The sequence below is a fragment of the Mixophyes fleayi genome, chromosome 11, assembly GCF_038048845.1.
Source record: "Mixophyes fleayi isolate aMixFle1 chromosome 11, aMixFle1.hap1, whole genome shotgun sequence".
Classification (NCBI taxonomy): domain Eukaryota; kingdom Metazoa; phylum Chordata; class Amphibia; order Anura; family Limnodynastidae; genus Mixophyes; species Mixophyes fleayi.
In genome coordinates, this window is record NC_134412.1 from 43,398,169 (window position 1) to 43,425,441 (window position 27,273).

Here is a 27,273-nt window from a genome sequence, read left to right on the forward strand (position 1 = left end):
TGTTTTGTCCCATGTGTTAACATGTCAGAAGGGGAAAAACCATGCGTGGTAAAGCTGGTGTTACATCAATGTTGAGTTTCACCTGGGCTGTCTGTCACGTTACCATCAGGTCAGTTAGGCGCGCAGGCTCTGCGCAGCCTGCCGGCTTTCAAAGAGCATACCGTGTAATACAGCAGCTGCTGCTTTGCATACTGCAACACATGCCTGGGTTTGGTCTCTCATACAGTGGCTGAACTTGCTCAGGTGGTGCGGTCACAGGCTGTGGTCGCTCCATCTTCTGATTCTGCTTGCACTGTAGCAACTGACATGGGTTCTAGTTCGCTAAGTCAAGGTTTCATTGTTTCTCCCTGCTGGAGTCTGTACAGCCTGCTTGGGTACAGGGAATTGCATCCTCTGTACAGGGTTTAGTTTAGGTTTCTTCCTCTTAGAGAGGATGTTACAATCTGCGGCACCGTCTTCCTCACCTAAGCGTAGGAGGATTGCGCCACAACTTCAGGAAAATAATCCAGATTTGACTGTAGTTCCCAGAATGAAGGTAACTTAGCGGTGAATTCTGACATGGATGCTCCTTCGGTTGTGGAGGAGATTCATTCGGTTTGCCAGTGTGTGGAGGAATTAATACAAGCTGTGTGTCAAGTACTTCACTTTCCTAAGTAAGAGGTTCCTCATATTGCACAGGCTCCTCTTTTTGCACGGAGAAAAAAAAAATCTTTTTTCCTGGCTTCTTCCCTATTGGAATATTTGTTGTCGGAGCCTTGGACTTCCCCAGATAGCAAGTTCCAAGTATTTCGGTGACTGCAGTCGTTTTATCCTTTTCCTCCTGAAGTTTTTGCTAAATGGTAGATGCTTCCACGTGTGGATGCTGCAAGTTACAAGGTTAGCCAAGGTAACTACTATTCCTTTTCCTAACTTAGACACTCTTAAGTATGGTACAGACCATTAGGTTAAGGCTGTCCTTAAGTTCATTTTCGTGGCAGCATGTATATATATATATGTCATATATATACAGTGTCGGACTGGGGCATGAAGGGCCCAATGGGGGTCTGCATCACTAGGGGCCCACCAGAGGGGGTGTGGTCAGCCATCATAGAGGCGGGACCAGACACTAGAGAGGGAGTGGTCAGTCCACGAAGGACAGCTTGCACCTTAGTGTAGTATATAAAGAATGCAGTGTGTGTATAAAGAATACACAAAGTCTTGACCTGCCCCTTAGATTGGGCAGAACAGTCACCAAAAATCAGGCTTTGCTAACCTGTGGCACTCCAGGTGTTGTGAAACTACAAGCCCCAGCATGCTTTGTCAATATATAGCAGCTTTTTGCTGGAAGGGTATGCTGGGACTTGTAGTTTCACAACACCTGGAGTACCACAGGTTAGCCAAGCCTGCGCTAGACTCAGAACATTTGACAGACTGTCCTACCTGTTGTTGTCACTTTTATCACCTGTGGCTGCTGGTTTCTTTTTTTGCTGCTTGTCTGGATCCTGGAATGTTGAGGGCCCTATTTGAAAAAAATAATGGGTACATTTAGAAACGCCAACCTTCCCTGCCATTAAATCAACAGCACCCACATTTAATAATTAGGCCTCTCTCCAGCCTCAACATTAAAGTAATAGTGCTCACATTTGATAAATAAATCTATTTCCCTCCAACCGACCCCAACATCAAATTGATAGTATTCCCATTTAATAAATAAACCTATTACCATCCCTCCAAACAGCCCCAGCAATAAATTAATAGCATTTACATTTAATACATCCATTTCCCACGACGATTCCCAGGATTAAATAATTAATATTCACATTTAATAGATAGCCCTCCTCCCCACACTCAGCCTCACATTTAATTATAGACCCAAACCACCCCAGCATTAAATTAAAGGTCCCATCACCCCTTCCCTATAGTGTTCTCTGTACAGCCCCCCTCCCTATAGTTTAACATAGGCAGTCCCCCCTAATTATAGTTTAGCATAGGCAGCCCCCCCTCACTATAGTTTAGTATAGATAGGCAGCCCCCCTATGCCACATAGTAGTGCCCCCAAAACAATATTATGCCACACAGTAATGCCCCCAAACATTGTTACTCAACACAATAGTGCCCCAATGTTATGCCACACAGTAGTGCTCCCAAACAATATTATGCCACACAGTAGTGCCCCCAAACAATGTTACACCACACAGTAGTGCCCCCAATGTTATGCCACACAGTAGTACCCGAAATTCACATATACCATGCAATAGTGTCCCCAATTCACATTATACCCGCAATAGTGCCCCCCAATTCACATATGCAATGGAATAGAGCTCTCAATTCACACACACACACACACACACACACACACACACACACATATATATATATATATATATATATATATATATATATATATATATATATATTATGCGCGTTTTGTCGCTTTCCAATAACGATTGTCGAATCTCGATTTGTGTTTCCAACGCACAAATATTCTCAAAAAGTAGCAGAATAATTCAGGCGAAATAATAATAAGTACAGCCGTTACTTATCGCAGGCGCTCTGGATCCAGTGAACAGTCATTCAGGTCTGAAGTCTGTGGTCAAGATGACTGTCCACTAGATGAAAAGCTCCTGCTTATATGCAGACAGAAATACAGTAAAACAATGCAGATGGTGTGGCTTGCTTCTATTGTTCCAGGTTTCAGGAAGGTCCAGGAGGTTGCAAATCATAGGCTAGTTCAAACTAAAGATTTCAAAGGTGGGGGTCATCTCTCCAGGGGATGTGCTCCGATCTTCCCGCCAAGACTACTGTTTTAACTAGTCCATTAGCATTTTATAGTCAGTATCACTTTAAAGGTTTATTCCCTAACATCAATAACTAGAGAATGCAATGTGCAATCTCTTCGCCGAATGAACCGGGCAGCTGCTGATGTATAGGGGATTAAAATGATACCAGACATGACACATTTCCTTTAACCTGTACCATATGTTTTACTAATATGCATATAACTTATAATATTACACATAAACACTACTATATTTCGACATAAATAACTATGTGTTGCAACTACAATTAATGGGCACTATTTACAAATGTGTTTTTGTGCAAATGTACATAAAAGTGTAAAAACTGTTATTGCCATGTGTTGCGGCTGGAGACGCCTTTCCACGCCATAGCGTGCTCTACGCATATTTTCAGACAAAGACAACCAAGTTTGCTCGATATTAATTGAAATGACTTTATCCAATTTGCTGACTTCGACAGTTCCATCCTTTGATAGTGTAATAAACTATCACACAATCACCGTTTAAAGTTCAGGATTGTACAACACTCCTTCACAGACCATGATCTCGGTATCTCTCACCACCCTTTCAGTCTCGTTTTCAGTGTTTCCTCTAGAAGACTGTTTTCAACACTTCAACTCAGTAGGAACACATTTGTCACATAAACCAATTGCTAGGATGACACCAAGTATAAGGAGAAGGAGCTTACCTACACTAGCAACCATTTCCTGTACCCACTCCCCTAGACCGGAGAACCATTTTACACAGGGTTCAACCACGAGAACCAACCTGACACCTTTTCCCCTACCTCATATAGCGAAGAATTATGGTTCCTTCAAAATCTCCATTTCAGTAGCAGAATTTCTTCTATAACTTCCTTAGGGTCATCTGTATTATTGGTGATGTACGTGCAACATTTGACACCAAACTGGGTGGCCAAAGTCACACAGTATCCACCAGTAATAGAGGTGAGATAATTCAGTACCAATCTATGTTGCACCAACTCCTTCTTGTACGCTTGTAGCTCCCTTCCCGTATACCTGAAAGTGTCATCATACATCTTGTCTATCAATTTAGCTAGGTCTTGAATATATTTAAAGTTTAAAGTTCCCTGAGCGGTCCTGGTGAGATCTAGAGCAACCATAACTTAAAAACCAGCGGTTTCACTAATCAATGTTGTAGCTATGGGTTCCTCACCAGGAATCATATTTCTCTTGCCACGGTGTTCATACTGTGTGTGTATGTATGGTGGGGATGTATTCTTGTGAATACCAACCATTTCCTCATGAGTAATAGTCATGATTTCAGGAACCAGTTTACCTAAGAAACACAAACCCTTGGGATTTGGAGTCACCCAGGAACAGGCCCGGCGCTCCCATTAGGCAACCTTAGGCAGTTGCCTAGGGTGCCGGGACCTGCAGGGCGCCGCTGACTAGATTTTCTAATCTACTCAGCGGCTTGGGAGAGAAGAGCAGCGGCGGCGGGGTGCCGCCACTGTTTGTCAGTGTCTGCGGTCTTCTTCTTTCCGATGTGCCTGGGCCGCCCCGCGCATCTCACACATGATCACTGACGTCAGACTTTGTGAAGTAAGTATCACACTGTCTGTCAGTGACAGACAGTGTGAATAAAGTTCTCTCAGACGTCCCCCTCCCCTTCCAGCATGCATCGCTCCGCCTCCTGTGGAGCAGCCATTGAAAAGAAAAGAAGAGAAAAAAGAGAGGAGAAGAGGTTTGAAGAGTTCCCCTGCATCTACTGACCAGACTTGAGGAGAAAAAATAGTGAGTAAATAAAATCTAATTATTTATTTATAATTTATTATTTTTAAAAAAGAGGGTGCCCAAAGTACAATCTAGCAAGTAGGGAGGAAAAAAAAAAAAAATGGGTGGGTAATATGACTTTTTTGGCACCTCATACTCTATATTTGACTTGCAAACTATGGGGTAGAATTTCTACCCCATAGTTTGCAAGTCAATTATAGAGCATGAGGTGCCAATAAAATTGTCATTTTTTCCACCATAGTTTGAAAATAAAATATAGAACATGAGGTGGCAAATAATAGTCATTTTTCTCCCGCAGAGTTTGCCAATCAAATATAGAGCATGAGGTGGCAAATAGTCATTTTTATACCATTTGCCACCTCACGATCTATATTTTATTTTCAAACTATGGTGGGGGGGGATTTTGAAATTTTGCCTAGGGCGCCGAGAACCCTAGCACCGGCCCTGCCCAGTTATAAGCTTTTCTCCCACAAACAAAGTACACATAATCATGGAGAACATAAGGAGCAGTATGCCCATTAATAATATCACATAAGGTTTTGACAAAACTACCCATGCCTTGTGTCTCCATTTGTTCAAGACACGTGTCAGCATGGATGACATTCTTACAATTACCTATAGAGACCTTCCCAATGGATACTTTTTTATGATTGGTTACACGCCCTAATTTGTGGTGTCCATCAAAATTCTGCCTATTGGTGACCTTGTAAGTTTCCCTCCAAAATGAGTGTGGCGAGCCATTGTCTGATCTGATAGGTCAGCTTCCCAATTCTCCAGACGCTTTGCATGAGAGATATTTAGGCACAGTAAAGATCTGTCTAAGGAGTATTGTCGAAGCTTCAGACTAGGGGACCTAGTGTTATTGTACCTCCCTTCTATGGGCCTCCCTCCCCTCAATTTGAGTACCTCAGAGATGTTTAGTGGGAATGGCACTAGTCCTATGTTATGCTGTCCCTGAGGCACATGAGAGCACACCCAGCACTCAGTTTGGTTTAAAACCTTACCCACTAAGGAGTGATAATCTTCCAGAGGATGCCCGCCCACGTCCAGATTACCAGTGGACTGGCATCGCTGGATGCACTTCTCTTCAACTAGGGAGTCACAGAACTTACATATACAATACTCATCAGACAACAGACCCTCACACTGTCTCCGAGTTCCAGAGCTAGCAGACCTCTTCATAACCCCTGGACCAAGCTTGATAATGGGCTGCTCTGGGTATTCTAGTAACTTTTCCTCGACATCCATCTCATCGGTATCACTACCAGAACCTGCCTCTGTCCTCCATTCTTCTTCACAAAAATAGGGTGTCCTATAAAAAGTAAAAACGAAAAAAAATCCTGGAAAAAAAGAAAAACAAAAATCGCCACTCCATTGCTGGGAAGATAGTCTGGGCAACGTCCTTGGCTCAGGCATCTTGACTGCAGGCATTAGGTCTCCCGGAACAGGTTTACAAGTGACAGATCGGTGTCAGTCTCAGTTTTATCTCGCACTTTCTCCGGGTTACTGACTTTCCTGCAGTGGGTGGAATGGACCCAAGTGTTTCTCTCTGCAACCTTCAGTGATGTGGTACTGGTCAGCAGCACTTGGTACGGGCCTTCCCAACAGTCTGTTAAACAACCTGAGTGTAAGAAATTGTGGATCATAACATAGTCCCCAGGTTCAACATCATGACAGTTCATTTCTGGCATACCAGGTGACAGCATTTTTAGTTTTTGTTGCTGTTGCTTTAGCTGTCTGCTCATTTTAATAAGATATTGCAAAGTCACTTCATTATTACACTTCAAGTCGTCTTGTGGACTCACGAACAAATGAGGTTGTCGGTCGAACAGTATCTCAAAGGGGGACAGATTAAGAGGAGGTCTGGGAGTGGTTCGGATGCTATGGAGGACTAGTGGCAAAGCTTCAGGCCACGCCAACCCAGTTTCAGCCATTATCTTACTGTTACGAGCCGCGGGAGTGCCCAGCCGTCACGACCCTCTTACCTGCGTCCCGGCCATCACTATGACGACCGGGACGTCATTTCCGGGGGTTGTCCCGGCCATTGCCTAGGCAACGGTCGGGACGCTTTTTCAGATAGCACCGCGTCCCGGCATTAGCTCCAGCCTGGCGCGTGCGCAATGTAGCCATATGGGTTTGTCTATTACAGCCACCTGTGGCTGATGCTCTGCCCTGCTCCCATTGGTTAATACTGGTATTTAAGGCAGGGAGGGCTTAGTTACCTGCCAGTTATAGTTCTGTCTGCCAGTCTGTAGCTTGCTCCTGTACTGTTTGGTGAAGAACCTTGGATACTGACTACCTGTGTATAACCCCTTGCCTGTCCTTGGAATTTGAGCCTTTGCCTGTGACCCTTGACCTCTGCCTGTGTACCGATTCTGAACCTTTGCCTGTGATCCTGATCCGTTGGCTGTCCCTGGACTCCGAACCATTGCCTGTGAACCTGATCGTGCTGTTTCCTGACACCTCCTCCGGTGCTCCGTTCAGTCTGCAGATCGCTGGTCCGCCGCTGTTCCGTGTGATATCACCTGTACCCGTACGCGGCTGTGTGAGTATAAACTTATTCTACTTTGAGTTTAAGACCTGGGGACAACTGAATATCTGTGAGCATAAACAGTCTCTACGGGAAAGGCAGCTGCGATATAGGTGAAGACCTCCTATATATGTTCTATAAGTTTATGCCGCACTGTTTGTCGTAACACTTACCAAACTTGTTCTTAATAGTACCATTTACTCTTTCCACCTTACCACTGTCGGTAAGGGGTGTGAAGTCTGCTACTGATTCCCATGAGCTTACACATGTTTTGGAAGATATCACCAGTAAAGTGGGTACCCCTATTACTTTCGATGATTCTAGGAATACCGAACCTACACACAAACTCTTGTACAATTTTCTTTGCAGTGAACACTGCAGTATTAGTGGCTGCTGGATATGCTTCTACCAACCGGAAAACACATCAATACATACTAACACATACTTTAGATTCCTGCAAGGTGGTAATTGGATATAGTCAATTTGTATTAAATGAAAAGGTCCGTCTGTAGGAGGAATGTGGGATGGTGCAGTTGGAATAGTTTTCCTGACATTTTTCCTCAAACAAGACATGACATTGCCTTCTTACCAGCCAGAGAGGAAAATCCAGGTGCACACCAGTATGCTCTCACCAGTTTGCACATACCTTCTTTACCCAGGTGAGTCAGACTGTGTGCTGCTTCAGCCAGGCTTGTATAGTATGTTCTGGGAGCTACAGGCTTAACTTGTCCATCTCTCCAGAGTCCTGAGGACTCTTGACCACATCCCTTTGCCTTCCAGACCACCGTCTCCTGCAGGGAACACAAATCTTGCATTTCAATTAATTTGTGCATGTCTAATGGCTAAAAAACATCATAGTCTCGGTCAATACAGTCATAGGTTACCTTGCTGCCCATTTAGCAGCTTCGTCCGCCCTGTTGTTTTCCACTGACACCGGGTCTTTTTCAGAGGTGTGGGCTTTACATTTTATGATGGCTACTGTCCTGGGTAACTGTATCGCTGTCAAAAGTCCTTTTATGTGTTGTGAGTGGGCCACTGGCGTGCCTGCTGCTGTCGTAAAGTTTCTAAGATGCCAAAGGGCCCCAAAATTGTGCACTACCCCGAAGGCGTACCAAGAGTCAGTATATATATTAGCTGATTTACCCTTTGCCAACTCACATGCTCTCCTAAATGCTACTAGTTCAGCCACCTGGGCTGAGTGAGGTGGGCCAAGGGGTCTAGCTTCTACAACATCCTGATCATTCACAACAGCATAACCAGTACATAGTTCTACCGTCTCAGTCTGTCTATGACAACTCTCGTCTGTATAAAACGTAAAATCTACATTTTCTCTGGGGGCGTCACGTATGTCGGGCCTGGCAGTAAAGGTCTGGTTCAGGTATTCCATACAATCATGCGTATCAGTACTCTTGCCAAACTCATCATCAACCAGGGTCTCCTCACCTCCCACCCTTTGTATCTCTTGACACATATGGAAGGTATGTAGCTGGATTTAAGGTGCTACATCTTCTGATGGTGATGTTTGAGGGTGCCATCAGAGCTAGTTCCCATTTTGTGAATCTAGCTGAAGAGACATGTCCGGTTTGAGCTGAATTTAACAGAGCTGATACAGCATGTGGTATATAGACAGTTGAATCATGTCTTAATACTACGTCCTCGCTCTTACTTGCCAGAAGAGCAGTCGCTGCTACACTTCTGAGACATGTTGGGAGTGATCTTGCCACAGTGTCCAATTGTGCACTGTAGTATGCTACCGGTCTGTTAGCATCACCATGTTTCTGTGTGAGGACACCTGCTGCACAACCATCAGCTTCCGTACAGTATAGCTCAAAAGGCTTTTCATAATCAGGTATTCCCAATGCAGGTGATCTAGTCAGACTATCTTTTAGACTAAAGAACGCTTGTTCTGACTCTTCTGTGTGTACGACACGTTCTGGTTTTGAGGAAGAGACTAGTTCCTGCAATGGTAATGCCAGAATAGAAAAACCTGGGATCCAGGATCTACAATATCCACACATCCCTAAAAAGGTACGAATTTGCTTCTGGCTCTGCGGCAGAGTCATGTGTTGTATGGCCTCAATTCTGTCGGCCGTCAAGTGTCTTAGCCCCTGGGTGAGACAGTGTCCTAATATTTGACCTTAGTCTGACATGGCTGTAACTTGTCCTTTGCCACCTTGTGCCCTGTTTTTTGAGAGATGGAGCAACAACAATTTAGTATCATGTAAACATGACATAAAAGAATCATAGCACAACAACAAATCGTCCACATATTGAATCAGAACTGACCCATTGCTTGGTTGAAAGGACTGTAAACAGTCGTGTAAGACTGGGGAGAAAATACTGGGGCTGTCAATGAACCCCTGCGGAGGTCTGGTCCATGTGTATTGCACCCCCCGGTAGGAGAATGCAAAAAGGTATTGGCTGTCAGGGTGAAGAGGGACTGAGGAGAAGGCAGAACACAGGTCAATGACAGTAAAGTGACTAGCAGACGGTGGAATCTGCATGAGGATGACAGCTGGATTGGGCACCACGGGGAATTGGCTCTCAACAACTTTATTAATTTCCCTTAAGTCCTAGACTAATCTATAGCCCCTCTCCACACTCTTCTTCACAGGGAAATATTTGCTGTGCTGGATGTAGGAATTAAAATCCCTTGTTGCAACAGCCTCTCAATAACAGGATAATTCCACCTCCGGTTTTAATGGATACTGTGGGATTTTTGGAGCTATCCTACCACTTTTTTAGATTTACCATCACATGAGCTACATTTTCCATCAATCCAGTGTCCTGTCCATCTTTGGTCAATAGGGAACCCGGTATTTCCAGCAACATCCCCTTTACCTGAGATGGACTTTGTTCTATAATGGTAGAGTGCAACATTAACCTTTGTGGGATGTCCAATATATCCTGTACCTCATGCGCAACCTTCTCTGGTATATCTAGAAATACACCATCAGGGGTACAATATATGACACATCCCATTTTGCATAACAAGTCCCTTCCCAGCAAGTTAGTAGGAGCTGCTGCAGCCAAGAGAAACGAATGTTTGGTATGCAGAGGCCTGATAGTAACTTCTGTGAGTTTAGTTAAAGGGTAATGTAACACTCTCCCTGTTACCCCCATAGCTGGAATAGTTTTACTAGTCACCTGTAGATTGAAAGTAGAGGTTATTACAGATCTGGCCGCCCCTGTATCTACAAGAAAAGTTTGCTTCCTACCAGCTATGTCAATTATTGTAGGTCCTTTCCTCAGACTCTCAGTTAACCTCACTGGCTGTAGACTACAGGTAGGACCTAACCCCTATCTCTGACTGTCGCTTTCCCGCGCAGCATTTGCTGCTATTATATGCGCTGGTAGCTGTGAATCTTCTAACCTATGTGTGTTTCTCCTTTTTGGGTATCTATGTGTCCCACCCCTATGTGTATTGTATCTTTCCTTTTTATAATATTTCATGATATGTCCCTCTTCATGACAGTTGTAACACTTCACTACTCTATATCTCTGTTTATGTGAGTCATATGCTTGAGGTTATGTGTGTCTTCCCTCTAAGGCTTGTATACTCGCCGTCATCAACCTGTCACTTTTCTCTTCCTTCTTTCTAAAAATATTTTTGTCGTGCTCCACGGCAATTCTAAGAGAATCTACTGTGCTGCCCCTCCAACCAGGTGTTGAGGTTTGTACCCTTGTCTTTAGGTTTTCCTTTAGACCATCCATTAGTACGTTACAGCTACCTCCCTATGATGTGGGTTTTCCCTTATATCTGCTATCCCAGTAAACTGTGTCATTGATGTAAGAGCTCTAGCAAAGCAATCCGCTGCAGTTTCACTATCTTTTTATTTTATGGTGAAAATTTTACTCCAATTTAATACTACTGGAAAATAGATGGCTAAATGTGAGACAATTTTCTCAATATTCTCTTGATTATCCTCATCTGTCAAGGTGTTGTCTTCCTCCAACAAACAATCTTTAATACATTTTTGTATGTTAGTATTGGGAGGAAGGCATGCCCTCAACACTACCCGCCAATCCTTATTGGTTGGTTTGTGTGCATTTCCTAAGTCTTTAACAAACTTCTGACACTTAGCCAACTCTTTTCTAGGATCTGGGAATTCAGTCATAATGGAACGTAGTTCTGACCTAGTCCAGGGACAATGCATTGAAACATTTCTTACAGGAACTACACCATCCTTATCCACCTTCCCATTAGGAACTGCTATTGTGCGGACAGGATAATTACCAACTGGTTCACTACCTTCTGGATTAATCACAGGAATTGCTGCTTCAATACCTTGGATGTTTTCCTTCCTAGTGGTCACTCCACTACTCTCACCTATCTCAGCCACTGCCCCTGCTGCTCCCTTTCCATACTTACACTGTACCTCTAGCATGTTAACAGCATGGGCAATGGCTGAAATTACAGTGGGTTCATCCTCTTCTTCAGAAACACTTGCTTTAAACTGACTTAAAACAGGATATAACTTAGCAATTTCCTTTTTGTCATTTTTAGTAACGGCTATACTTACGCCCCCTACCGCATAAGGTGGCGGGGGCGTGCTTGCGCATAGTTCTCCATGCTTCTCAACGGCTATTTCCGCTGTGCGCGCGCTTTTCACCACGCCTACTTCCGCTGTGCACTCGCTGCTCTGCCACGTGTTGCCTTCTATTTGACACAATTTTAAACAATCATTATGTTTAGTTCTCACTTTTGCGGATTTAATCAACCACACCTTATCTTTACCATTATTCAGTACCTCGGAATTAAAACTCCCTATTGTTGGGAAAGGCCTAACACAATCTTTGGTCATCTTGACCCATGTGTCGCAATACGCCGTTGCGTATGCACCATATTTCTTACACATAGATCTCGCTGAACCAATAGGCCCTTCCTTAGACAGTATATCGGCCATCTCTAACGTATGCTTAGCACCCATGTTGAACAATATCAATCTCTATGCAGACCATAGGGCTATCAGCTCTTAGATACCCTGTCTTTCTAACAAATACTTTCAACACTTTTCCACCCGCAATCTACTGCTAGAGATCTTTAACGGCCCTGGACGTTTTTGCTCAAGCTGCGTCCACTCGCTTCCTCTCGCACCAAACGAGGACCGCTAACACAGAAATATCAATGTGGACTACAGGGCTATCAGCTCCTCGATACCCTGTCTCCAACAAATCTGTTGAGTTGATTAAAACTAGCAGCATCTGATAAAGTCAATTACCAGCCTTGCCAACATAATTCCTCCAAGCTGCTCTCCCAAGTCACAATCACGGCCTAGCTGTGCGGTCAGATCGCACCGCTTAAAGATACTAATTATCAGAAAACGTTGCGATTACTATTGTGCGTGCTTTGCGAAAACCTTCTTTGTTTTCGCCCCCGGTATACCTGCCTAATATACCATTCACCAGTTGGGCACCTGCCTTGTCAGACAGAAACTGACACTCTGTTCAACAATAGATCAAACCTTAGTGTATTTAAGTAACAAAATCACATAACATACACCTTTTCTGCGCAGAAAATCAAGTTCCCAACAATAGTAATAACGTTTCAGAGACTTTACCAAGTGATTATACTATGCATGTATAACAAACTATCAAAACGATTGTCTAAACACGTGGCAAATCTACCGGAAGTTCACATACGCTAAGCAGAAAGTCCACATACGCTAAGCAATGCAATACATTTAACGCAAAATGACAATAAAAAGAAACAGTTTTCTCTTTTGTAGCTAGATTCAAGTTAGCGCTCCTTAGATAATACAAAAACGGACATTAGGTTTCGCAACACAGAATGATAAACAGGTTTTGAACACATTGCGTTCTTACCTGTATATGACGCGTCTCCACCCTTTGTTGAGGAACCGAAATCCGTAGGTATTGCATATCATCCGGTAGCGTAACTTCCGCTGCAAGCTCCCAAATTGTTATGCACGTTTTGTCGCTATCCAATAACGATTGTCGAATCTCGACTTGTGTTCCAAAGCACAAAGTAATTTATTATCCAAAAGTAGCAGAATAATTCAAGCGAAATAATAATAAGTATAGCCGTTACTTATCGCAGGCGCTCTGGATCCAGTGAACAGTCATTCAGGTCTGAAGGCTGTGGTCAAAGAAAACTGGTCACTAAGCCCAAAGCCCCTGCTTATATGCAGTCAGAAATACAGTAAAACAATGCAAATGATGTGGCTTGCTTCTATTGGTCCAGGCTTCAGTAAGGTCCAGGGTACTGCAGGTCATAGGCCAGTTCAAACCAAAATATCCAAAAATGGGGGTCATCTCTCCAGGGGATGTGCTCCGACTTTCCCGCCAATACTCCAGTTTCGACTAGTCTATTAGCATTTTATAGTCAGTATCTCTTTAAACCTTTATTCTCTAACATCACTAACTAGAGTATGCAATGTGCGATCTCTTCGGTGAATGAACCGGACAACTGCTGATGAATAGGATATTAAAATGATACTAAACATGACACAGTTCCTGCAACCTGAACCTTGGGTTTCACTTAACTGCATATATCTTATCTTATTAAACATAAATACTACTATATTTTGACATAAATAACTATGTGTTGCAACTACAATTAATGTGTACTATTTACAAGTGTGTGCGTTCGTGTAAATGTGAGTAAAATTGTAAAACCTTGTTATTGCCACGTGTTGCGGCTGGATACGCCCTTCCACGCCGTAGCGTGCTCTATGCATAATTTCAGACAAAGACAACCAAGTTTGCTCGATATCAATTGAAATTACTTTATCCAATTTGCTGACTTCGACACATGGCTACCCCCCTTTGTCACGCTTTTGGTCACACCCTGCTGACCAACAGAGTCATTTACCCGCCTCAAAAAGGGGGGGGGGGGGGAATGAATCGCTATTTTTCTTGTTTATTGTTTTGAAAAATATTTTTGGGAAAATTGTCATTAAGTCTAATGAGAATAAAATTAGATGTTTATTTTAAAATGTTTGTTTGTAGTTTGTGAAAATATTATGCCAAAATGGAAAAAGGTAACATATTATCATTTGTGAGTACACTGTTAAATCAGTACACTGAGTCAAGATAACTTAAATCATTGTTTACTAGACACTGGCCCAGCAATGTGTTTGCTAAGTCGAAATCAAATGATGTTTGTTGTCAATCTGTTGGTGAGTGTAAACAAACATTAACACAAGCATCTCCCCCAAATTTACAATAAAACCAGCAAAATCTAAGGTACATTCTAAATGCAAATCACTAATTTAGTGGGCGAAAATCCACAAAAAATGGCAGATAAGATCAGTAATGAATCAGGCCCACTGTTCCCACAGAACACCTTACAGAGGGACCCTTCCAGATAATCCAGACTGATTTTATTTAACTCCCAATGAGGAGAAGGTTGCAATATATTTTGGTTTGTGTTTGCGTGAATTTATTTTTTGGGTGGGTGGAGACATGGCCAATGGCCATAGCCACAGCAAGCATAAATAGACACTAGTGAAGGATTTTAGTGATGCAGACTTTACAGAGTAATGACTTTCCAAAACACTGCTGTGTTTTAGAAATACTTTATAGGCTATTTGCAATGCATGAACTAGGAGGTTTATCTGTATATCGCAGAAGATCAGAAGGCATGCTTTTGAAGAGAGAAACAGAAATGGAACATAACTGAAAAATGGATATTTTGTGAATTTGTTTACAGATATGGATTACCACAAGTGATACCCTCTGACCACAGTACACATTTCACAGGTAAAATGTTTAAACTAATGTGTGATTTGATGGGTATAAAGCAACAGTTGCACAACATGATTATCACACCCAGAGGACCCTTGCATATTTCGCCTTATGAAACTTTTTAGCAAAGTCCCCAATGGTGCAATGGGCCCTTTACCAGACTGACCTACAAGAAATGACTTGACTGTTTAAATACTTGGCTCAAGGGAGCAGACAAATAAGGCATATCCATGATGCACTACTTTCTACTTATCTGCCTGATATTGATTAATGTCATGATCTAAATCCAGGTGACCATGTGATGATAACGGTGTTCGTGAGGAAATGAGGACTGTCTGATCAGTGGGAAGGTTCTTACCAAGTTCCCCTGATATCTTAAACTTTGGTCAAAGTGGGAGAGAGGTCAACGAGGACACACGCCTCACATTGCAAGAAGGTAACCTCTTCCCCTACACTGCTGGAAAAAGAAGACATCTTCACAGACACTTCCCCGTCTTTTTGCGATAATAGGTACACCAGTTTAGACAGGCATAATAAACCCCAGCTTGGGGTTGCATCAGTCAGCACCAGGTAGCTCTGGGGGAACCAAAAAGGTCTTTGCTGTGAAGAAAACAAGAGACAAGAAACCTGACAATGAATTTGTTAGGAACTCATCTGCATAAAGGACTTTGGGCATTCACTGTAGCCACAACCATATTTGTTGGAGGAATCATCTTTAACTTGGATACATAGTGTCTGTTTGCTGACTCTTGTAAAACAAGTAAAATGACAAACCCTCATTTAAAACTTGTTGCTATGCACAATCATAATTACAGCACAGGTAACCAATGAAACAAATTGTTGATTATGTTCACATATACCTCCCGCAAGAGAAAAGACGTCTTTTATATAGTATATACCTTTTAATATATAGTACCAGTCTCTCGGTCTGAGGTAACAGAGCAGTGGGACACTAGAAACAAAACTTGCCTTCAGTTTAAAAATACTTCAGTTATACATCACAAACGCCAAGTCTGTCTTAGATGCAGCAATCTGAAACAGCTGGCTGTGACTGGAGTTACCTTGGTCACTTACCAATGAATACACCTTTTCTGCCACCACAATGGATTTACTATGGAGTCCTTACGTTCACCAAAACCACTTATTAATAACACACTAAAATAACAAACACATGTCGCATGAGCCTCACTTGGCTTTGTAAATTCACAAAGAATCACAGAGAATATACTAGATTATATGTATTTAATCTGAATAATATTTCTAAGTCTTAATTACAAAACGGTTAATAACAAGACATACAAAATAAGTTGCACAAATAAGTTTCAGAAATAAAATAGTAAATAAAACAAGAGTCACTAACTTACTAGTTTAAGACTTGACGTGGGAGGGTACACTTTGGGAAAGATGACACACTTCAATCTAGATTGATCTCCTCAAAGAAATGAACAATTTTACTAGGCAAAGCAACTGACTTAACCTCTCCCACTGCTCTCACCCCCACCTTTGGAACCTAGTCTAAGCTGTTAATGTCAGGGCAGGTTGATTCCCAAAATGACACATGGCTTTCAAAGTGAGTTATCTACCATTGAGATATATGTCTGGCATCTCAGATGGCATGATTCTCACCTCTGCTCGTTCTGCCCCCCTGGTCAGGTCCACATCCTCTGTTTACACAAACTCCTCAGAGGTGCTTATCTGTTCCTGAGCCTGGCTAATTTCAAAAGACTCTTTGTCAATTGCACAGGTCACTTAGGTCAGTCAGCAAAGCACACTTTGAAAGGATACATACAATATACACATTATCATACATGAGTCAGTATTTGACATTGGCAGGTGTGTGGTAACACTGAAATATGTATGTCAGTTCAGAGCCCAGTGAGTAAGAAAATTTATTACATTGCTCAGAAAGAAGGTCGTTTAATCTTTTGTTAAAAAAAAAAGGATTTAGTAGTTTTTGTGTTTTGTGTTTTTGTGCTATGTTAATGTATCAGTAATTTTTAGGTAAACTAATTGACACAAAGAAAGACATCATACTTAATGTAAATATGAAATCCCCTAAACCCCAGTGTAACTCCTCTTAAAAAATGGAAAATTTCAAATGGTACAAAGCGGCCCAGGCCAAGGATACAAGGCCTTCTTTGTGTTGAGCAAGGGGCTGTATTTTGTGTGTTGAAAGAGGGCATACTCATAGTTAATAGGTGGGGCTAATGGAACTTGTTTCCTCAGCCAAATTATCCTTGCACTAGTGATAAGATATAGTTTATGAGAAGTGCCTATGGTATAGAAAAGAGGAGTAGAATACAAAAACAAAAAGTTCCCGTATTCACTTTTTTTTTCCTCCAGTAGGGGTTAGGATATTGTGAGACAGACTGCAGTAATAGTTCAAAATTTTAGATAAGATGATAAAAGAAACTAAAGAATCACTTTCCATTATAAATGAGGAATTAGTTGAAATAAGGAAAGTGTCATTCCAAAACCGAGAAGCCCTTGATGTGGTGTTATCAGAGAGAGGAGGAGTATGTAAATTAAAAGGCCAAGAGTGTTGTCCTTTTTTATTTTTAACATATTTTTATTGTACAGCAATAGAGGATTACATTTATATAGTCTTCAAGCATTATGACAAAGAACTGTACAATGAAAATTGTACAAAGAAATTAAGATTATACCGAAAGCAGTAAAGAAAGACAGAAAAGAAGATAAGGATAGAAATATGAAGAGGAAAAGTAAGAAATACGTAGTAAAGATTTAAGAGACAGTGAAGACAGTATCCCAATATTTCTGAGTATCAAATCAAATTACATGAGATGTCAATCATTCTAAATATCTATCTAGATGTGGGGGGGGGGGAGAACGGAACTTGAGGTCATCTTGAGGTCGAGAGTCTCAACTTCCAATTGACTTTCAAGATTGACTACAGCATTTAGGAACCTAATTATCTTCAGTAAATATTTGTAGACATATTTACAATTTTTTTCAATAAAGGCCATTTGGTGCCCTCGAACACTTGCATGATGTGTATCTGCACTTGATTATCCATTGTTTCTATATACGTGCCCCATTTGGCATAGAAATTTTTAACCCCTTTTCCCAAGTCTGAAAAGGTAGACTGCCTATAAAAAAACAAAGTTTCTAACAATTCCACCTTAAGTTGCATGACAGATGGAGACGCATATGCAGTCCATTGCCCAAAATGGCCTTCTTAGCTAAGGTAACTATAACTGTTAGCACATGAATAATCTGAGGATCTGGGATATTTTCTTTCCAGACATCAAAGGTAGCAAACAATAATGCTTCATAATGTGGGCGTAATTGTAAATGAAATGTAAAATTTAAGAAGGTGACTAATTGCTCAAAAATTTAACTTTCTTTGGACAGAACCAAAAATTATGAATTAGCGTAGAATTATCTTTCTTACATTTCGGACATAAGCCTGATTTGGATTCAACCATATGTCGTCTCTGCATTTGAGATATATAAGCTCTGTTAAACCATTTAATATGGATTTCTTGTAGCCGTGCCGAGTGTTTTTTCTGTATAAATCAATATCTCTTCTGGTGGGTGGAGATCCAGTATTTCCCGTGTCCAGGATTCCCAAACCCCAGACCAGTCAGAAGAAACATCTAATTTAATCACGTTTGTATATAAATATTTAATTTTGAATTTATGCAATTGAAAAACCCCCAATAAAGATTCTAGACTACTTGTGGTATTGTCATCATTTTGGGATGCAGCTCGTTGTTTGCTTGAAATATAGTGGCGCACCTGTAAGTACAAATAGAAGTGGGAGTGTGGAAGCGCATGCATCTCCTGCAGCTGCTGTAACGTATAAATCACACCCCCAGGATCAAAAGCATCTTTCACATTTAAGATAACTTTCTCCCTCCAAACCTTATAGCTTTGATTAGTAAGTGAAGGGGGTTGCCCCAAATTGGTAAATACTTTTTTATTTATTGCCCACCATGTGGCATTTTTTATCTTTAAAGAGGATATTATGTGCCAAGACAGGGGGAACTAGTGTCTAGGCAGATGGACAAGCGCAGCCATTGCATATGGAAAAAAAACAAATTCTTATAGGATTCTATTAGTAAAATGTTTAAGGTGCAATAGCCAATCTGATATGTATCTAAACATTGCCATCTTATTGAAAACCTGAATATCGGGGAAGCCCAAACCCCCGTTTCATTTAGGTAATATGAGTCTCTGTCTCGCGATTCTAGACTTTTTCTGTTGCCACACAAATTGAAAAGAGCAGTGCATTTTGGCACATCTATTTTACTAAGTGCTATGGGGAGCATTTGCATAGGGTAAGTGAGTTTAGGGAAAATTATACTCTTAATCATTGCAACCCTCCACATCATAAAGACCCATAGATGTTTCCAAATGTTTAGTTGCTCTTGAATCTTTTTGATGAAAGGGGTAAAATTGTTGTGGTACAGTTGTTTTGGGGATGGAGTTATATAACTTCCTAAATATTTGAGTGCAGGTTTTAGCACTCTGAAGGGGCCAATATGATGTGAGCATTGTTTTTCATTTGGGGTTTGCCTGGGTGCAATATTTCCGATTTCTGAAAATTAAACGAGCTAAATTGGTCTATATCCTCAAGAATCACCGGAATAGAGGTTTCGGTTTTGATATGAAGAGTAACATATCATCTGCGAAAGTGAGAATATTACCTCTGCTTTCTGTACCATGATTCCCAAGAACGAGTGGTTTTGTCTAAGCGCTACAGCCAATTGCCAAATACCAAATAGGAGTCGGAACGGTGGGCAAACCTGACGCGTCCCTTTGCCGAAGGTGAAAGGTGCCAAATTGTGTAGGACATCCAAATCTAGATAATGTTTCATAGAGATGATCCCAATTTGCTATGTCAAAAACCTTCTCGGCATCTAATGAAAACAAAAGTGTAGGATCACCTTTATCACTCTCCAATTCTGACTGGAGTACTGTAATAACTTTCCTGAAATTGGAGACAGAGTTCCTCCCCCATATAAATACACTTTGGTCTGAATGTATATCTTTTCAAGCGTTCTGCATGTATTTTTGTTAGGATTTTGTAGCCAGTATTTAGAAGCGAAATTGGTCTGTAAAAACTTGGTCTATAAGAATTCGGTAGTTCAGCATCTCTACCAACTTTAGTCAAAAGTTTCAGTATGGCGGTATTAAAGTGTAGAGGGAGAAAATTATTTGTTATTGTAGTACTGTAAAAGGTTTGTAGGGTCTTAGATATCCGGGGGAGCAGTATTTAGTAAAATTCGCAAGATAAACCATCTGGGTCTGGTGATTTATTTAATTTCAGATGTTTAATTGTTGCAATTATTTCTTTATTCTGAGATCGGAGCAATCAGACTAGATATTTGCGAAGCTGATGATTTGGGCAAGCTCATCTGAGGACAAAATTTGTTTTGTTATCTAAATTAGGGGGTTTCATAAAAGTGTTGAAATATGTTTAGTATACCTGTATATTTAAAGTTACCCGAGGCGTCCCTCAAAGCGTAGGAGATTGTGATCCCTGTAACAGATTTGAAAGTAACCTACTCATTTTATTTCCATATTTATAAAATTTAAACCTCCCCTTTTTAACAGATGTATTTCTTAATTGTGTTACCACTGTGTCAAAATGAGCCTGCTTCTCCCTATAATGAGCTTTATTTATGGGGTTTGGAACCTGTCTCCATTCTCTCTGAGAATTTAAGTACGCCTTAGATTGATCTTTCCTTATTTTTTTGGTATAAGATATAATATCACCTCTCAAAACTGCTTTCGCTGTTTTCCATTATAGAATCAGATCCGAGACATGATCCTTGTTGTTTTGTACATACATAAACCAAGTTGCATCTAATTTGTTTTTCAATTGTTGTGAGGATGCTAATCCCATAGGGAAGTGTCATTGCCTATAGTCACCCAGGTTTGGATTAGTCTCTAATTTAAAGCAGATAGGAGAGTGATCTGACAGGCTAATGGGTTCAATCTCAGCATATGACAGCAGTTCCCAAAGTGTGTGCCGCGGTTCCTAGGGGTGCCCTGGTGCTGTCAAAGCAGTGCCATGGCCATGCATAAAAAAAAAAATACTCGCCAATCCGGGGGTGCCCGGGACCCAGCATCCTCCTCACTCCTCGTCATCACACCCGACATATTCAGTGATAAGCGGCAGGAGAGAGGAGGGTGCTGGGTCCCGGGCACCGTCGGATTGGGAAGAAGACAGAATAAAAGACAGAAGAAATAGAAGAAAGAAGGCCAAGTATGGTAAGTAAAGAAACGGAGGGAAATGGTGATAGAAAACAGCAATGGAGGGGCAAAAGAATGAAGGAGGAGGCAGAGTGAGGATGAAGTGGGGCAGAATGAGGATGAAGTGGGGCAGAGTGAGGATGAAGAGGGTCAGAGTGAGGATGAAGGAGGGCACAGAGTGTGGATGAAGGAGGGCACAGAGTGTGTGGATGAAGGAGGGCACAAAATGTGGATGAAAGGGGCACAGAGTGTGGATGAAGGAGGGCACAGAGTGTGTTGGATGAAGGAGGGCACAGAGTGTGTGGATGAAGGGACCACGGAGTGTGTGTGGATGAAGGAGGCACAGAAGAGAGTGAGGATGAAGGGGCCCAGAGTGAGGATGAAGGGGCACAGTGTGAAGATGAATGGGCACAGTGTGATCGTGAATGGGCACAGTGTGATGATTTTTGTACATATTGTTTTATTTTGTTTGATCTTATTCCTCTTAATATTAGCTGTAAATTATTCTTTGACAGAAATATAATTGAATAAAATATAGATTTATGTGTATTATTTTTGCAAACAGCTTACTAAGTATTTCTGTCCTAACCTAAATATTTATTACGTTATTTTGACCCAACTACTTATAAAATGGGACTGCTTGGTAATTATTTTGGAGGGGTGCCTTATAAAAATTATGGAAACTCTAAGGGCACCGCAAACTGAAAAAGTTTGGGAACCACTGGCATATGAAATGCAATCCACCAAGAAATTGAATAATAAAAAAATAATCTATTCTGGAAAAGGTATTGGAAATTGGTGAATGGTAAATATATTCCAAATCTGTGGGATGGCGTAAACACCATACATCTGTAAGTTGTAGCTGTTGTCCTATATAGTTAATCCCAATTTTATATTTTCACAATGGACACTGATGCATTCTTTGTCTATCTAGTACACCTGAGGAGACAATGTTGAAATCACCTCCCAAAATTATTCGTGCATCAACGTGTGTATATAGCTTACTGACCACCTTCAAGTAAAAGGATTTGTGACAGACTGTTGATGCATATATATTACACAGAGTATATTTATTACCTGCTGTAGATACTTCTAGAAGGACAAATCGTCCCTCTGTGTCTGATTGTTTATTTTGAGTGGTTATAGGGAGGCCCTTATGTACCATGATCGCTACACCTCTAGACTCGGAGGAGTAAGAGGAGTAGGCAAAAACTTGTTTCTTCAGGATATTCAATTTCTCATGTTCTGAGTCTGTAAGGTGTGTTTCTTGTAAGAAGTTAATATCAAAATTCAGTTTATTAAGGTAGGTCTTCCTTCTCTTAGTTGGGGAGTTAATTATGTGCACGTTCCAAGAACAGACCTTTGGGATATCCTGCATATTATGGTGGATAAGAGATGACCCTGTGTATAATTAAGAAATAAGAGTTCCCCCCTTAACACAATCAATCACAATACTTGAGCCTCCCTCCATTGTTTCCAATACTCCTCAAAAACATCATATCAATTTGTATCACTGACCGCCAGACTGGATATAGAAAAATAACATATCGGTTTTGGGATGCTGTGAAAAAAAAAATATAGGAAAAGAAGAGAAATAGAAAAGGTGAAATAAAGATGAAAAAGAAAATTGTAAAGTGAGTGAGGAGGTTCTTGACACAGAACCAAGTCCCTCTATGCAAGAAAAACAGTAACACTCTCCTCATAACTAACTCAGAGAAGTGACTGTCTCTAACAGACCAAAACTTGTAACATTATACACTGCATTTGTGTATTGTGAATAATAAACATACATATGAAATAACCATGTAGAAGAAAAACAGTAAAATGAAGCATTATTATGTGTACTAAAATGACCTAAGATGAGAAGTTTCAAAAAAGAAAAACTTTGAACAACCTTAATAAACATACTAGTCTCTGACTGGATCAGAGAGATAGAACTCCAGTTCCAGTTGACAAACCAAGAGGGACGGTAAAGCTTATACAGCTAGAAAGTGCCTAGGTGGTTTGACTAATGTACTACATTCAACATTCACAGATATTATGTTATTACTTGCCAATAAAATCACAGCTCCAGCAAGTTTTTCTCTGCTTCCAAGACTTAAACATGTACAAAAGTATGAGAGCGAGTAACTCCATAACTGGGAATTGGATGCAAAAATAACATACCTATCTCCAAACAGTTATCAACTCTGAGGCTGGAATTATGTGTCTGCGGATGCATACTTGTCACTCTGGGTTGTCAACTCTAAACTGTATTCATGTATCCACTTAAAATGCAACTCTTTCCGTTTCCTCTTCCGCAAGAAAAGTTTGCACATCCTCCGCATTATTAAAGTCTCAAAACTTGGCCATAAAACGTGAACACATAGGTGTCATTTCCTTACACGCTCTAGAAACCTCTGTAGAGTAGACCTGGAATAGTATCAGATGTTTGTCTTTCCACAGGATCTTTCCAGCCTGTTTTGCTGCAGACCAAAATTTAAATTTTTGAACAAAATTTATACATTTGAAGATAACTGTGCAAGGTCTATTATCCATATTGTCTCTGGCTGGGCCTAGACGGTGGGCCCGCTCTATTTCCAAACTTTACAAGTCCTCCGAGATATTGAGCACTGCCGGTAGATCAATTGTGAGAAATTGTATCAAAGCTTGACTTTTAATGGCTTCCACTAGCTTTGCGTAATACAGTAACTTCCTGTTTCAATGACGAGATATCGTCCATATGTTCACCCAGACGTTGCTCATTAACTTGGACCTGTCTATTCGTAGATGTTATTTTGTCTGTTATGTCTTTGATCACGTCTGTGAATTTTGCAGTCTGCGTTTGTAATAATGGATCCATTGTTTCATGAGTTGCTTTTACCACTGCGGTCTGCGGAGTTGGGACCACTCAGTTCAGAGTTATCTGTATTGGATGGGGAAAAATCTTTGGTGGGGCAAATGCAGGATTCGAGGAGAGGGGGTTCCACACCATGATACCAGTGGGCGAGTCCAGCATGTGCAGGGGCGTGGCTAAAAACTCACACAGGGTCAAACACACAGACATATAAACTGTCCCATACACAGATAAGCACAGACTCACATATACACAAACACGCAGACATGTAAACTGTCACATACACAGATAAGCACAGACACACACATACACAAACACACACAGGATCAAACACACAGACATGTAAACTGTCATATTCACATAAGCACAGTATTAAAGTAATTTTATCATTTTTCAAATAAGCATTGCCCAAGCGATTGTATTGTGTTTCTAACGCACAAAGTGATTTATTTTAGCAGATGTAAATAGTCAACAGTTCAATACATTATTATATTATGATACAGTACAGTACAGCCAATACCAAAAGATAAATACATACCACTGCTATCGCATGCGCTCACTGTGCTCCCACGGGACCCAGTGAACAGTATATCTGTTTAGAATACTGTGGTCAGAGTAGACTGAGACTAGTGGGGGCTGCAGCTATAATTATATATACATTCAGTGTTACAGAGTGAACAATAGAGATGACGTGGCTTGCTTCTATAGGTCCAGACTTCAGATGGGTCCAGGGTAAACAGGTCATAGGCTGGTTCAATCTAAGGAATCCAAAGGTGGGGGTCATCTCTCCATGGGATGAGCTCTGTTCTTCCCGCCAAAACTCCAATTACAACCAGTCCATTAGCATTTTACAGTCAGTATCATATTAAAGATTTATTCCCTAACAACATTAACTTGAGTATGCAATGTGTTATCTCTTCGCCGAATGAACTGGACAGCAGCTGATGAATAGGGGTTTAATATGATACTAGACATGGCACCTTTCCTATGACCTGAACCTTAAATAACACTGAAGTGTACATATAATCATATTATATAAACTAATAATAAACTAAATACTATCTGCTCATAAATTACTGTGTAATGGAACCAATATGAATATGAATTATATAAATAACTAAATGTTGTAATGCTAGTGCGTACGTGCGTATTTTACCTTGCGATCGCCGTATGCCACGTGTAGTGCAATCGACCAATAAAACAATATTAACCAATATACTTTCGTTCATCCAATTATACGACTTCAACAGTTCCACCCTTTGATAGTATAATAAACTATCACCTTAAAGATGTTATATGCAGGATCTCAGTACCACGTTTCATTGCTATGTAATGCAAATCCCCCTTGGTGTATGACCACGCTGTTTGTAGATCTAAACATGTTATCATAAGAGAGAGTCTTAATCCTCTAAACGACTTCTTCTTTTACTATAAACCGTACACTTCTGGAGCTTGGAGATAACCTTTTCTATGCCCTTCAAGGGTGCAATAAAACACGTAATACATTATTTGGAAAGGTACAGAGTACAATAGAACATGTATCAGTTATACAGAATACTCTACTACAGTTCTTCAAGTTTAACAGGTTCATCTGTCCAACGCATGTCTTTAAGCTCAGAATACGTTTAAACACTTCATGTTCATCAATAACATCATCCTATGTCTATCAATAATACAATCTCCTTCAGCTTGCGTTACTATACACACTTCTAATAATGTCATCAGTTTGTTTTCATCAACACTTGTGGGCGGGCTATTGTCTGTTCGTTCTTCCCAGTCTCCCAATACTCAGGTTTCTTTGTACGTGAAACAGTGATCGGCTTGCAAAATACTGGGAGACTCCAGACTAAGGGACCTAGGTGTTGTACTTTTCCCCTAGTGACCTCCCACCCATAACTCGGGTATCTCAAGAATATTTAGTGGAAAGAGAACTAATCCTACTTGATATAATCACTGAGGCACGTGAGAGCACGCCCAGCACTATGTTTGGTCTAAAACCTTACCCACCCAAGAATGATAATCATTCTTAAGGATGCCTGCTCAAGTCCGAATAATACTGGACTGGCATCGCTGGGTGTACCTCTTTTTTTTTTTTTAACTATGTGGTCAACGTACTTACGGATGTAATGCTACTCAGACAATAGCCCCTTGCACTTTCTCCAAGCTTTCCAAATTTTCCTTTACCCCTGAATTGAATAGAGTAATTGGCTGGACCGATTATGCTACAAACTTCTCCTTCATCCCCAATTCCTCAATATCATTACCTGAACCAGCCTCTGTCACCTGCTAATAATTAAAAGAATTGACCGTCCTGAGAAGAGAATGAAATGAGAGAAACACAAAACAGGAAAAACTACAACTTCATGATGGACAGCTGTCTTAGCCTTTGGCTCAGGTGCTACTAAGTGCATTCGAGGCCTTCCAGAACAGATTCATGAGTGCCCTTGGACCCTTCTCTGAGTGTTGGCACCTCTGCAGTGGGTGGAATGGGCACCAGTGTGTCTCTGCTACCCTTGAAGCCGTGATGCTGGTAGCTTACACCTGGTACCTGTCTGTCAAATAACCTGAGCCTAAGAAATTACTGTTCCACAACTTAAGCTCCCGACCCCTGACAGTTAGTGTGACTTTTCAGGAAACGGTGTCTTGGACGTTCACGGTTGTTGTCTCACTATTTACCTTCCCTCTCAAGGTCTAAACTAGTCTCTCATTTACAAATTTATCCCAAGAGGAGTCAAGAACATTTCAAAAGTCAACAGGTTAAGAGGCAGCTCAGGAGTGGTATTGATAGTGTGGAGGACTAGTGGCTAAAGCTATCAGCCACTCCAATCAAGTTCCAACTCTCATTCTATTCAATTCGTTCTACCTAGTACCATTATTTTATGTTCACACTGGTTTGTGGCTAATCAAAAGTATGTAATTTGTTACCACTACTCATACATTATACATTTATTATCAATAACATGAATACCCTATCACCTATTATAACTCTAGGGCTATCACATTGAATAACAAAAGCTTTGAGAATGATACAGTAATACATTAGACACATTTCAAAACACTTTTACCCAGACATATTTCATTGGTACACCAGTGTATACTTGAGGATCCTGCATGGTGGTAATTGGATGACGTGGATTTGTTTTATCTGAAGAAAAATCCATCTGCAGCAGGGATATGGGATGGCTCTATTGGTATCATTTTTCTGACATTCTCTTAATCAAGATAGGACGTTGCCGTCCTACTAGCTTGAGAAGAAGTGTCTAGTGCACCCCAATATGCTCTTACCCGCTTGCGCATACCTTCTCTACCCATCTGAGCCAGACCATGTGCTGCCTCTGCTAGGTCTGGAAGATACACTCTGGGAGCTACTGGTCTACCTTGTCCATATCTCCAGAGTCCACCAGACTCCTCACCACATCTCTTCACCTTCCAGACAGT